This window comes from Triticum urartu, chromosome 4A (assembly GCF_056163025.1).
Source record: "Triticum urartu cultivar PI428250 chromosome 4A, HENAU_Tu73, whole genome shotgun sequence".
Taxonomy (NCBI): Eukaryota; Viridiplantae; Streptophyta; class Magnoliopsida; order Poales; family Poaceae; genus Triticum; species Triticum urartu.
In genome coordinates, this window is record NC_141876.1 from 248,669,446 (window position 1) to 248,684,878 (window position 15,433).

General features: G+C 43.8%; 1 long non-coding RNA gene across 10 annotated transcripts; it reads right to left on the reverse strand.

The window, feature by feature from the left end:
• Positions 1-4,157: 4,157 nt before the first annotated feature.
• On the reverse strand, positions 4,158-9,006 carry LOC125551616 (uncharacterized). 10 transcript variants are annotated; one of them, XR_015600882.1, is made up of 7 exons: positions 8,394-9,006; positions 7,855-7,954; positions 6,872-7,773; positions 6,137-6,771; positions 5,918-6,007; positions 4,618-5,826; positions 4,158-4,510 (listed from the first exon to the last, which is right to left on the reverse strand). It is a non-coding gene; the product is annotated as an uncharacterized LOC125551616 (long non-coding RNA). The 10 variants fall into 10 exon arrangements; XR_007302931.2 differs by having other exon boundaries at positions 5,918-6,771; positions 6,872-6,969; positions 7,694-7,773; positions 8,394-9,005; XR_007302924.2 differs by having other exon boundaries at positions 5,918-6,771; positions 6,872-6,969; positions 7,601-7,773; positions 8,394-9,005.
• Between the last annotated feature and the right edge of the window lie 6,427 nt (positions 9,007-15,433).

Here is a 15,433-nt window from a genome sequence, read left to right on the forward strand (position 1 = left end):
TCGTACCGCTAGACAAAGGGAATTGTATACGGGATTGATTAAGTCCTTGACATCATGGTTCATCCGATGAGATCATCATGGAGCATGTGGGAGCCAACATGGGTATCCAGATCCCGCTGTTGGTTATTGACCGGAGAGTTGTCTCGGTCATGTCTGCATGACTCCCGAACCCGTAGGGTCTACACACTTAAGGTTCGATGACGCTAGGGTTATAGGGAAAGTATGTACGCGGTTACCGAATGTTGTTCGGAGTCCCGGATGAGATCCCGGACGTCACGAGGAGTTCCGGAATGGTCCGGAGGTAAAGATTAATATATAGGAAGTATGGTTTTGGCCACTGGAAGTGTTCCGGACATCACCAGTAGTGTACCAGGACCACCGGAGGGGTCCGGGGGTCCACCGGGTGGGGCCACCAGCCCTGGAGGCCTACATGGGCCAATAGTGGGAAGGGACCAGCCCCTAGGTGGGCTGGGGCGCCTCCCACCAAGGCTCAAGGCGCCTCCAAGAGGGGAGGGGGGCAAACCCTAGGGCAGATGGGCCCTAAGGCCCACCTCAGGTGCGCCTCCCCCTCCCCCCCTTGTGGCCGCCACCCTAGATGGGATCTAGGGCTGCCGCCACCCCTAGGGAGGAAACCCTAGGTGGGGGCGCAGCCCTCCCTCTCCCCCTATATATAGTGGAGGCAAAGGGGCAGCACAACACATGAAGTTCCTCCCCTGTTGGCGCAGCCCTACCCCTCTCCCTCCTTGTCTCTCGTAGTGCTTGGCGAAGTCCTGCCGGAGTCCCGCGCTCCTCCATCACCACCACGCCGTCGTGCTGCTGCTGGATGGAGTCTTCCCCAACCTCTCCTTCTCCCCTTGCTGGATCAAGGCGTAGGAGACGTCACCGGGCTATACGTGTGTTGAACGCGGAGGTGCCGTCCGTTCGGCACTAGGATCATCGGTGATTTGGATCACGACGAGTACGACTCCATCAACCCCGTTCACTTGAACGTTTCTGCTTAGCGATCTATAAGGGTATGTAGATGCACTCTCTCTCCCTCGTTGCTAGATGACTCCATACATTGATCTTGGTGATGCGAAGAAAATTTTAAATTTCTGCTACGTTCCCCAACAGGTGGTGGCGGCGGCGAGCGAGAGAGGAGGCGAGAGCCCGTGCTCCGTGTATGGACACATGTATTTTCTTTCTGTCTCTTCTATCGGCTTGTCTGGCTACTGGATTTGATTCGGTGGGCTGAAGCCCATGCAGGTGACGTATGGGCTGAGATAGGGAAGCGTGACCGATGGGAAACGTGATGTAGGAGCCGATGAAACCGAAAATTACCTAAGCAAAAAAATTAGTACCATCTTGAATATGAGTTTTTTTAACTGAAAGCGTAAATTCACGGGGAAAAGCATATTGTGACGGTGAACCCACGGAGTCAATCCGTGCTTTATTATTAGTGAAAGATATACTAGTAAAAGGGCCCGTGCATTGCAACGGGAAAAAACAGACATGATACAGTCGGTCTTTTAGATTCGGCAAACTACGGTTTTCAGTTACAACATTATCGACTTATTCATCTTGAGTAGCATTGTATATCAATGAGAGAGGAAACATCAATATTGTTCATTCCTTCTTTATGAGGTCTCTCTTGTATGTCACTTTATATGGCCATACAGTCCTCTTTTTATTGTCATGTTATAGCTACATACCTCAACCCACGTAATGTTCATTCTTTTTTTACCGGGTCACTCTCTTATTGCCACGTTATAGCCACACACATCTCAACCCCGTACACAACTTGCATTCCTTCTTTACTGGGTCTGTCATTGTAAAATTATAGCCACACCTCACTTTATGTTTTGTTTATTTCCAGAGAGGCTTGTTGAATGTATATTTGGGAATATATATAAATTTATGAGATCTTGTATGAATTATCGAAATAGTACTATTAGTTAATAAAATAACATTTTTGATAGAATCGAAAGCTGGCCTACAACAATTTGCCTGCCTTGCCTCAACACCGGCCTACTTGACCATCCTTTTTAGCCGGCCCACGCCTAACAAACCCTAGCGCAGCTCGATCCCCTCCTCCTTCCCTTGTGCCTAAGGATGAGTATAAAAACTGAGAACCAAAGACGAAAAAACAGGAACCAAAGTGAAAAAAACCAAGGATTGAAACTTCGATTGTTCAATCGGTTAGCGAATGATAAAAAACTGGAATTATTGAGTTGAGCTCGGTCATTGGAATTTGCTAACCGAATTCCTAAATTAACTGAAATACAGTAATTAAAGCCGGCCAATTAAGACCTATGACCCATCCACGTTAAGAAAAACTACATGGAGATTTCCCACACCCTTTTTCTCAGCCATAAATGCAGTCCCCACACCACGTAGAACAAAAGAACGCAACTCTCGCATGATTTCTACCCTTTTTTTTTGAGCAAAATGATTTCTACCCTCCCAATAGAGGGAAATCCCTTCTTTTCTTTAAAAACAGGCCGGCCCATTCCAGCACACCCCAGCCAGGCCTCCACTTATCCCCACCACTTAGAGAACCCTAGCCCGATTCTCACTCGTCTGCCTCCTCTCGATCTCCTCGACCTCACCTCGCGCCGCCAGGAGGAGAGGAGCAGCGCGCGCCCGATCCCCTGCACCGATCGGCCGCTGCCGCCGGCGAGGTCCTCCACCGCCGCCACCCGCGTCTCTCGCGCGTTCTCCTCCTCCCTCTGTGCCCCATCGCCCCACTCTCACCCTCTTTCTCTTCCCTGCTAGCGCTGAAGGAAGCCATGGCCGCCTCCTTTCGGTTCGCGCCGCTGCTGTCGGTTGCCCTCGCCGATGCGTTCCCGGTTAACCCGTTGCCAGCATCTCCCATCCACGATGCTCCCCTCTGCTCGTCTTCTTGCTATCCCCTGCAAGCCTGCGTCGCCATGGTCCATGGCGTCGACGCCGGCGAACTCCTCGCCCCCGGACGACTCTCCATGTCTCCTCCATCTCCGCGCATGCCTCCCGCCTCGCTGCCACCGCATCGCTGCCGCCGCCAGATGTGACGAGCGCAGCAATAAGGATTGCGGGTTGAAGAACGAATCGGTTTTTGGTTTAGCCACTTATAAAAAGGGTCTGTGGGTTGATTAAATAAAAAGTTAGGGGCCTCTTGCAAAAATGCCACGGCGGTGAACCCGATAGACTCATTGCAACGGAGACATAAATATTTTGTAGTTCAATACCAATTATATGTGACATTTCTGTTAACCTGCAGAACGTCAGAAATTATAGAATAATGATGCCTACAAATAACAATGCACCAGGAGAAACAAAATCACCTTTTTTAAGTAAAAAAACCTGATCCAACATTCAAGTAATTTAGGTGCTGATCTTTGTGCATAGTACTCCCTCCGTAAAAAATAAATATAGAAACGCTTAGGTTTTTAAAAGTAGTGATCTAAATGCTCTTATATTTCTTTACAGAGGGAGTACTACGCTACATTACACAGTGATGATGATACAAGCAGGAGAAAATTGAGTATTATGAAGTGAATCTACCAAACAGCCCTGACTACTAAGGATCAATCTAGATATTTATGTGACCTTCTAAATCATGGCCCTTAAGTTTCTTTTGATGCTGGCCTTACTTCATATAAAGGGATATCAGATTGTTGATTGATGCCAAGCTCGTCCATCTTGTGATAAAGGTGTGTTGCTTTCTCTTCTTTTTTAGATGAGCAATAACAGTTCAGAAGTGCACCATAGGTTCGATGGTTCTTGGCCATCAAATTATTTTTCAGCTACCACAGTGACATGTATCTTTATAAATGAGGTCCAAACGTTTTCCACGGTCAGTGTACGACATGTTCATACCCTTGTATCAAGCAAGAGTGTCCGAGAGGACTAAGTTAGCTACAAACAAACTTCATTGTACTACATGAAGAATAAAGCATGAGAGACTGGATATCTCTGTTGTCAGTTTGGTTCACACCTCCGGCCATGTTGGTCAACTGAAATACACTCCAGCTATAAGCTTGCTACTCAGTTGAGATTATGAGCACTGTACTGAGCCTAAGATAAAGAAGGAACCTTGAACAGAGTTTGCTTTCAAGACACCGAGATAACAAAAAGCTCAATCCACTTAGTATAGCGGAGTAACACTCAAGGTTATGTCAACTACAGTATTAGCAAACTAAAGTCTGAATCATCAATGCCAATTGAAGATCACATTTGTTCGCATTCGAAAGTCAGAGTGCATCAAATCAGTATAAAAAGAATCCAATGCATCCTTGCAAATCTCTAGTGCATAATCACAAGTGAAAAAGGACAAACTATTTAGTAAAACAAGGGTGGTGCAAACTCAAGTCTGAATCATTATCAATGGCAATTGAATCGAACTCATCTCTGCTTCTGATCCTCTGCTGCCGCCCCTGACCTGCTGATTCTGCTCTCTGCTGCTGCCCTCGGTTGCTGTACCTCTCCTTCTCCAATGAACTGCTGCTCCTAATCTTCTCTGAACCCAAACTGTTGCTGCTTCGCTTCCTCTCTAAACCTCGTAACAAAATTTAGAAAGCTTAGAGTGCACCATAGCAAAAATGCAGGTCTCGACATAGGGTAATAAAATTCTGATCTTGGGATCTTTAGATGAAGTACCTGCGATCAATTCCATGTGTGCAACACTCCAACTACTAAAAGAGTCAGGTTCGAAGCTAGAGCCTCTTGGTAAGAGCTGAGGGATTCTACACCAACCAAACAACAAGGCACAAGAAGACCATGATGTATCAAGTCCTAGAAAATTGAGTATTAGTTGCATTTTTACTCAAAAACACTTTCAACTACTATTAGATGCTCCAATCTATATGCGCGTGCCTAAAAATTCTAGGCTGCAAAACCAAAGAAAACGGAAAAGATCAAGACACACAATTGTTCCATTGCATGAGAAGGTAAGCTGATCTTTACAACATTCTATATATCTTATATCTTTGTGAGACCCACGGGCTCAGTGTAGAAAACTCTTCTAATGGATATTAATATTATTGCTGCTAATGTTGGTCCTTTCAGCCTCAAATTTCTACTCCAGTTTAGACAGGAAGCCCCATTGTTCAGTATAGATGGCAGTTTATATGTGTTTTTAAAAGCAAGAGCACCACCTCATGCTATGGAAACCTAAAGAGCAGACAACAAAAATGCCCATTTACATAATCTAACAAACTTTAAGCTAGTAGTCCTATGACCACAAGTTTATTACTATGGACATTTACATTTGTCTACTTGTAGTATAATCATATAACGGGCAAGCACAAGTTCCAGTATATAGTATAGCATACGTACACATAAATGTAGACCAAATTTCATCGGCTAGAATTGTGAACCGAATCAATTAGAAGAATACAAACGGACCATATCCCCACAGAATAAGAGATGGCCAACTGCTCATCATACAATATGATGATCAGAAGTGTGGAACAATTCACACGACAAATAAATAAACTTGTTCAGCAGCCTCCCCAGCACTCGGCAATGACACCGGCAGCCTCCCCAGCACTCTATCACTGCACGAGCTACCATTACCCCTTGTCTATCTCTCGATCTTGATCTAGAAAAATAACAGTGAGAAAAGAATTATTTACCTGATACAAAAAATATAATTCTCTGGTGCATGAAAAGAAACTATTGTGGCAATCATTAAACATGCAACAGGACTTTATAGGAACCGCATATAGTCATGGGTAAATCTCAAAGCATCTTTGCTCGATATTCTCTTTATATGATCTGCCAAAATTAGGTGTGCTTCTTCTGCCATTATGCTTGGCAAACTCAACAATTCGCTTGCTATAGTTCCTTCGTACTATATTTGGCAACCTAAAAATAATGTGTAGGGGAGGGCATAAGTGTATGTCAAAGGATCATAACCCAAAGTATGTTTAGTAAATTACCACAGAAAAGCACAAACCTGAGTGTGCAAAAGAATTGTTAGCAATTGGGATGGGCATCGATGAAGAACATTTCTGATCTACAATGTTTGAACACCGGGAAACTTACTCTTTTTAGAAGAAAAAAATGGCCAGGAGAAATCACAAATTAGTTCCAGCTCCCTCCATGCTTCTTATATAAATACAACCAAAAAGCAGTGATAAAAACTTCCCCCCTTGAGGCAGTATGGACAGCTTACCAAATCTTTAGTCTTTCTCATCTTAAGGTCATCTCCAACATCAATACTCTGAAAACAAATATGCCAAAGATGGGTTTTACCTTCCCTGGAAGTTTATAGTACTCCAAAGCTTCATCCAACCGTTGTTAACGGAGGGGAATACATATATATGCAGGCAACCACAACCTGCTCTCGTGACCCGTCGTCTTGGACCTTGCCGCCCCGTCCCAGTGCCTCCATCTATCTGCAACAAACACACCTTGCCGCCCCGTCCCAGTGCCTCCATCTATCTGCAACACACACACACCTTGCCGACTTCACCCAGGCCTACCCCTGTCTGCGATGGGCCTGTGCCTCCAGCGTCCGCCATGGCCTGCAGCTCGTCCATCGTGTGCTAAAACCTGAATCCAGGTTGTACGTTGTCCCGATCCAATCTCTCCTTTTTCCTTTCTCATCATCCGATCTTTTTTCCTCGAGGTGTCTCACTATAGACGCAGACTTTTTTTAGTTCTATTTAATCGGCCATAGGCACAACTCTTTGTCACCCGAGTTGTGTAGTCTCTCCTTTAATTCCTTCCTGCATATATTTATGTCAATGTGCTTACGTCCGTTCTCTCATCAAATGCCCGTATGTTGCAACGGGAGAGCACCGGTTCCTGTGAAGCACGGTTGGTCGAGTTGAGAAACTGTGTCATAGGACAAAAAAAGCAAATAAACTATCCTTCCACTACTCAATGATAAAAGCAAATAACTTACTGTGCAAATGGCTCAAGTCAGTTAATTAGGAACTTCTTCATATTAACCAACTCTTCACGTGCAGCAACAGCCATCATCTCAAATATGCTGAGGCTTGTCTATAAAGGCAAGAACAAAATCAAGTTTAGGAACATCAAAAATTAATTAGAATGAGAATAGTACGTTGATGGCATGTGGCAAGCACAGAATACTCAATCTCATTCTTGTAGGGAACAATCAAATGCAGCAATGTGGCCACCTTTATGACTAACTTTTGTGGGATTAAAAGAGCTACATCTGTTGACATTCAACAGTTATTGGCTTCATTCTTACCCTAATTCTTAGGACATATTTGTGTTTACAACAACATTCAGGTCAGGTAACAAAGACTAACTCCCACGGTTACATGCTTGAGGTGATGCTATCATTCTGTCAGTATAATAGTAGAAATCCTCATATCCTCTTGCAATGAGCAGAAATATAATCTGTATGTACATGTTTATGTTTTTTCTACCAAGAGAAAACTATTATGGACATGAAACATAATCAAATCAGGTTGATTTCTATTTACAGAAAGAATCCCATTTATATGGTCTATCTGTACAATTATATGGCTAATGGTTAGAACGAATGAATTTATTTTGGGGAACAAGAGAACGGATGATTTGAAGTGTATGTGCTCCACCACTATGGTGAGGACACACATATTGCTTATTGTGCAGGATAATAGAAACATGCAGAACGTCTTACCTCAGATTTGCAGGAGTACTACTGGACCAGATCTTATCAGTTCAAGGAACAAATTGGAGTGGTGCGCAGTAATACTTTTCTTACAGAACTTACTTTGCACGTAAACTAATCTCTAACACAAACACATCTTCAGAGCCACCCAATAGCTCAGCCGACTTCGATCTTGACCCCAACTGTACGATACAGGAAAACAAAGTTGACTAAACCACACAAGAAGAGAGGATTCCAATATGATGAATCCGGTGATGGAGCACCTTTTGGTCCCTGCAGCAAAGCTGGATGCCACGAAGGAGAGGATATGCCGAGCGTCAGGTGGCTAGCATGACAAATGTTCCCAAGATTTTTTCCTGGACACTAAAAAACTAAAAACAGTTGGATTCAACGACAAGCATACACGATCCTTTAATTCTCCACAAAACAAAAAATTGCAAACATAAAAAAACATACAACTTTACATGTTTTTCCTTTTTTCTCTCAAGATGGAAATCATAATACAGAAGGAGATAGGCCAAAAGATTGACTAAAGGAATAACAGAGCAGCTCCTCTCTGTTTTTCCTGAACCACTACACTTTTTTTCCTGGACCTCTGCAAGGGACAACAGCAAGCGTCTGGATTCTCCACTGCTACCCATGCAACTTGCAGTACAATTTTGCATATTTATGCAGGTTTATATGAGGCAACAAGCCATGACCTGAGTTGTGTGCTGGCCATGATCTCAAGGTGTGCACACGACAGTAAGTATTCTAGCAACATCGATTACTTGAAGACAGAGTATACATTGACAGAACTTACAGTATTACTTGAAGACAGTGGGCATTGACAGAATTTCATCCTCCAGCGGCGGAGCTTGGCAGGGGCGGCGGCGCTGTGAGGTGCAGCCCATGGGGAAGGTGAGGGGCGGCCAGATCCGCGGGTGCTGGCGACAAACGACGGCCTGGTCGGGCGCTCGGTGAGGCAGAGGCGCGGGGGCACAGCTGCGCAGGGAGGCTGCCGGTAGGCTCGATTTGGAAATCAAGGAGAGGACTGGGTGGATGGATTTTTGGATCGGGGGGATCCCGATGGGAGGAGGGTAGGCGGTGGTGACGCTCGACGGCGGGGTGTGTCCGGCGGCGCGCGGTGAGGGCAGGGTAGGAGGTGGTGTTGCGCTGCCGGTGGAGATGAGATTGGGAGGCCGGGACGTGCGTGGCTGGGCAATTTTTTTCTCTCCCGTACCGGTTCGGCTGACTTACTATGAAGACTGCGAGTGGAATATCTAAAGCCTCGTTCGGTTACACCCCTTCACAAAAGGATTAAAGGGGATTTGAAGAGGTTTTGACTTGTAGGGGATTAAATCTATTTCAATCCCTGCCAAACCCCCTTCAAATCCCTCCCACCCGAACACAGCCTAAACGGAGAGGGACTTTACGACTATTAGTATCACCTTGTTTATATTACGATTTTGTCTATATACGGATCATAAAAGCGTATTATGATATGAGAAGAAAGCGTATTGTGACGGTGTATTCATGGAGTCAATCCGTACTTTATTATTAGGGATAGAAAAATAAAAAAACTAGCACAAATGCCCGTGCGTTGCAACGGGAGAAGAAGAAAAAATAAACATACTTTCGGAACCCAATAGCTCAAGACCCTTCCCCCTCCTCCTTCTCCCATGACCGACTGTCAGACATGGTAACATTAGTAAACTCTTTGAAATCTTCCACATTGCCGCATGAGAAACAACATGGAAAGATGTGTTGTGCAAAAACATAACCGTGAAAGGAATTTGTAAGTGTACTGTAGGTGTGTGCAATTTAAATCCATCTGGTCGCGAGTATCTTTTCACATATTTATTGACGTTGCTTAGTGATGCCCCAAAAATAGCGCACTATAATGAAAATAGTAAAGTCTTAGTACAACGTTCTTGCTTCACTATGGGGCAACAAATATTTCCATGAATCAGTGTTGGATAGGTTTAGGGAATGGGTAGCATAGCACTATTTGTGTTGAACGATATTAGAAGCATTTTTTGCGGGGTAATGTTATTAGAAGCATTTTTTGCGGGGCAATTATATTAGGAGCATTGTACAAATATCCTCCATCAGTGGCTAATATGACAAAGTAAAGTGCGGAGTTTGTGTCGCACACAACAGGGAGTCCACCTACTTGTGCTTTGGTGACCAACATTGTAAGAGTTTGTGACGAGCGCTAGCGGGTCGAGCAGAAAAATAAGAACAAACGTTTATTTTTGTTTTTGGAGACCGCCCTCTTTCTTTCCTTCCTTATTCTGCCATACGACATGAAATCCCCCCTCCTCTTTCCACATGAAATCCGATCCCTCTTTCCTTCTTTATTTTTCTTTCTTTTCTTCCTTATATGTCAAGAGTCATGAAATCCCTCCTCTTTCCTTCTTTATTTTTCTCTCTTTCCTTCTTTATTATGAAGGACTTATTTCCTTCTTTATTGGTTTCCGAGATGGCTCCTTAATACCGAGGAAACTCATGAAATCGCCCTCCTCTTTCCTTCTTTATTTTTTCTTTCTTATCTTCCTTATTCTGTTAAGAGACATGAAATCCCTCCCTCTTTCTTTATTTATTTTTTCTCTCTTTCCTTCTTTATTATGGAAGGACCTATTTCCTTCTTTACTGGTTCCCGAGATGGCTCCTTGATACCGAGGAAACTCGAAGATGTATATAAATTACAAAGATTGAGTTTAAGGTAGCGGTATGGGACTATTTAAAAGGGTTTAGAGTTCGATTCAGCCCACCATCGCATACTTTTCTGCACCAGGCTTTGGGCCAGCTTTGCCTGTTCAGTTGTGTGGCTTCCCTCGGCAGGGTGGGCCAAAATAATGAGGCGACCGAAAATCCTCCTTGCGTGGTAGACTAAATGGGTAATCCTTGTTTTTCCAAACATACAATGGACCAGCTGAGTTGGTTGCCCATTTAGTCTACCCTCAGCTTCACCTCCCCTTGTTAGTCTACCCAAACATACAATGGGTAATCCTTGTTAGTCTACCCTCCCCCCCCCCCTGCACCACCCTAGGCCTGACTAACACTGTCCTAGCTTCACCTCTCCACCTCTCCAATCACCACAGGTTGTTGTGTTCTTATGTACGCGTCCATTACATCAGAGACTCTTACCACCACGTGTAGGATAAGCTCGAGGATCCTTTTTTCGTTTACAAAATTATCATACAATGTAAATATGTCAACTGCTCTTTGCAGAATCGCTAAAAAATTCATGTTAATTTCCTGCGAATGAATAATGTTTGATTTTTTTGTATGAATTTCTATTTTGCGTTGCCTAGGCTTGCCAAGGTGGACATGACTAATATTATTGTAGAAGGCACTTCAACTTTTGCCTCGAATGAAACAAGGTATTTGGATCGGACTGTAAGCACCCAAAACATTTTTGCTTGCTTCCTTTTTGAGTTTCCAGTTATCCTCTATTTCCCTTCTTCATTTTTACTGGATGTGAATCATTTATTGCTGTCACTAAATCCATGTTGGAAAATCTACATTGGTTTGACATAGGCACATTGATGAGAGTGCTTAAAGCTGCCACAGTTGTTTGAGTGGTTTGTGTTTTCAGTACGAAGAAAATCTACATCTTATTTTTATTTTGTGAAGAAGAGCCATCTCAATTTAAAGTGTGAGTTGTTTGTGTTCTCAGTACGAGATCTGCTATCAATTTTTTTCCGGTGAAACATAACATGCATGCAAGGTAGCTACTGTTATGTTGGAAACCGAACTTACTGCATCTAGAAAAGAATACTCATTGTGCCACCAGTTAGTAGCAACTTATCAAATCCTGATGGTTAGAAGCAAGTTTCACTCGCTGAAAACTATTGTTGTTGTATTCCTCTCATGAGTTTTGTTTTGTTCCTATTGCTGATTGGCTGGCCCGTTTTTACAATTTTCTAAGTAATTTTATATTATGACATTCTTACATTCATAGTTTTGGTTTTCTTCAGGATGGGGACTTATATCCTTGTTAGGCAGTGAAGATGCTCTTGTGGGTCACATAACACATGTTTAAAGCCTATCTCCCGGTGCAAAGCACGAGCGATTTTCCTAGTAATTTCTAATTGTCATTGCAAACATGTTCAATCATAATATGCTAAATCATGGATACTAAGTTAAACATAGTTACAAAAACAAAAACAAGTTGAGTTCATACCCGCTTTTCCCTGCCACAATCACTTCATCAAATATCGTCATTATTGCCTTTCACTTCCACAACCGAATGATGTGAAAATAATAATAGTGCAAAAGTGTCGTGGGCTAAGTTGGAATCTGCAATATTTTATTCAGAGGAGAAGACAATAATATGGGCTCTTCGTTAGATCAACAATAATGCATATGAGAGCCACTCGTCATTTTCATCGTGGTCTTCTCCTTAATACGACTCAATAAAAAAAGAATTTTAGAGAAACACACTGAAATATTTTTGGAGTTTTTGATTTTTCATAAAGAAAGCAAATTAAGGAAAGAAAATGAAACGAGAAAAACCATTTACACGGGAAAGCTTCCAACAAGCAAAAGAAGAAACGGGAAATCTTTTTGGGTTTTCTTTTAATACTGCAACTAAATTAAACTAGAGAAAAAAATGAAAAGAAGCAAGAAATATTTTTGGGTCCTCTCAAAGTTTTTCAAACACATAAGAAGAAAGCGAGAAAATAAAACTAACATGGATAATACAATGAAAAAGTATTAACACCAAAAAACTGCAATGAAGTGTGTGAACATGAATATAATGTCAGTGGAAATACGTATTCCCCCAAGCTTAGGCATTTGACCTAGCTTGGTAATCGCCACCCATAATAGCCATCCAGTCCCATGTGAAAGTGCTGAGGCGGCGGCATCTGAGCGTCCCACTACTGGGCTGCTCCTCTACCGCTGCATGGTTGTTCTGTTAGGCAACAATATCCGCTGGTAGGATGGTTTATCCGTTCCTAGCAATAGAATCAAACAAAGTAGGTGCAGGCAACGGGATAATATCACGGGTATTCTCACCAAATACCAAGTTATAACAAATATGGTTAAAAGAATCAGAAGCATAAATAAAGTGGTGGTTCTTCATCGCATGGTGATCTAGATAAGCTCTGGGCAACGGAAAATCATGATGGCGTATCTGAACACTAAAACATCTCGCTAAGCGAGTGGCATAAATACCACCATGGATTTTACCCTTAGTTCTGTTAATGTGCAGACGATGCAATGATTGTTGGGGAACGTAGTAATTTCAAAAAATTTCCTACGCACACGCAAGATCATGGTGATGCATAGCAACGAGAGGGGAGAGTGTTGTCTACGTACCCTCGTAGACCGAAGCGGAAGCGTTGATGCAACGTAGAGGAAGTAGTCGTACGTCTTCCCGATCCGACCGATCCAAGTACCGTTACTCCGGCACCTCCGAGTTCTTAGCACACGTACAGCTCGATGACGCTCCCCGGGCTCCGATCCAGCAAAGCTTCGGGGATGAGTTCCGTCAGCACGACGGCGTGGTGACGATGATGATGTTCTACCGACGCAGGGCTTCGCCTAAGCACTGCAACGATATGATCGAGGTGGAATATGGTGGAAGGGGGCACCGCACACGGCTAAGGAACGATCACGAGGATCAACTTGTGTGTCCTAGGGTGCCCCCTTGCCCCCGTATATAAAGGAGGGAGGGGGAGGTGCGGCCGGCCCCAAGGGGTGCGCCTGGAGGAGTCCTACTCCCACCGGGAGTAGGACTCCCCCCTCTCTTGCCTTGTTGGAGAAGGAAAGGGGGAGGGAGAAGAGGAAAGGGGGGCGCCGCCCCCCCCTTCCTTGTCCTATTCGGACTAGGGGGGAGGGGGCGCGTGGCCTTCCCTGGCCGGCCCCTCTCTTCTCCCTTATGGCCCATGTAGGCCCATTAACCCCCGGGGGGGTTCCGGCAACCCCCCGGTACTCCGGTAAAATCCCATTTCACCCGGAATGAATCTGATGTCCAAATGTAGGCTTCCAATATATCAATCTTTATGTCTCGATCATTTCGAGACTCCTCGTCATGTCCGTGATCACATCCGGGACTCCGAACTAACTTCGGTACATCAAAATGCATAAACTCATAATAACTGTCATCGTAACGTTAAGCGTGCGGACCCTACGGTTCGAGAACAATGTAGACATGACCGAGACACGTCTCTGGTCAATAACCAATAGCGGTACCTGGATGCCCATATTGGCTCCTACATATTCTACGAAGATCTTTATCGGTCAGACTGCATAACAACATACGTTGTTCCCTTTGTCATCGGTATGTTACTTGCCCGAGATTCGATCGTCGGTATCCAATACCTAGTTCAATCTCGTTACCGGCAAGTCTCTTTACTCATTCCGTAATACATCATCTCGCAACTAACTCATTGGTTGCAATGCTTGCAAGGCTTATGTGATGTGCATTACCGAGAGGGCCCAGAGATACCTCTCCGACGATCGGAGTGACAAATCCTAATCTCGAAATACGTCAACCCAACATGTACCTTTGGAGACACCTGTAGAGCACCTTTATAATCACCCAGTTACGTTGTGACGTTTGGTAGCACACAAAGTGTTCCTCCGGCACACGGGAGTTACATAATCTCATAGTCATAGGAACATGTATAAGTCATGAAGAAAGCAATAGCAACATACTAAACGATTGGGTGCTAAGCTAATGGAATGGGTCATGTCAATCAGATCATTCAACTAATGATGTGATCCCGTTAATCAAATAACAACTCTTTTGTCTATGGTTAGGAAACATAACCATCTTTGATTAACGAGCTAGTCAAGTAGAGGCATACTAGTGACACTCTGTTTGTCTATGTATTCACACACGTATTATGTTTCCGGTTAATACAATTCTAGCATGAATAATAAACATTTATCATGATATAAGGAAATAAATAATAACTTTATTATTGCCTCTAGGGCATATTTCCTTCAATGATAGCCCCTAAGTTGTAGGTGTGGTCATTGTGGAGTGCATGACTAGAATGGCGAGGCCAGGGGCACTAAGTATACCGCCCTTCTCTCTAGCAGTCAGACACTTCGTGACAAATAAGGCAATGTAATGCACAGAAGGAAACTGCAGAATAGTGGTTGTGGCTTTCGACATGCCCCTTCCCCCACCCACTTTCAAAGTGAGGAGGAAGACCTCAAACTCTGTCGGTCTAGGCACTCTTAATTCCCCATCAGAGGGAATTAAACATATCTCACAAAATTCAGTGAGCGGTATCTGACGGGTTTTATAATATAAATTAAACCGCACTGCAGGAGGTTCATGCCTATTTAGAAAATAAATTTTTTGCACAAAGGAGTTCGTGAGGGTTTGGTGTTGGTCACACTCATCTGCCAGGAAGTTGGTAAGTCCAGCATTTGCAATGAACTGCTTGAACTCTTGGTGGAATCCGACTTCTTCCATGAAGGCAATGTGCGGCCATTCGCACGGCCGGACCTCCATCCATCGTGGAGTGTTGATGTCATCAGCTGATGATTCACCGATGACTCCCTCGGAATTCTTCTTAGATGAAATCCTTCGAAAAAGGTCCATCTTCCTAAGAACAAGTTGAAATTTTTGAGCCACAAAATGATGTCAACAAAACTTCACAAGATTGATAGTAACTACTCACATGGATTCCTAGAGGCCATATCAAGCATTCAAACTACTTGGAACTCAAGGAATTCAACATGCAAGGTCATTTATAGCAGCACCAAGAGTAGCTAATTACTCAAAATATAAACCACTAGAACAATAACTAATTGGAGCAATGGAGGAGTCCTATACGAACTAGCAATCCCCCAAAACAGTTTCGGGAACGGAGCTCCGAGCAAGGAGATCAA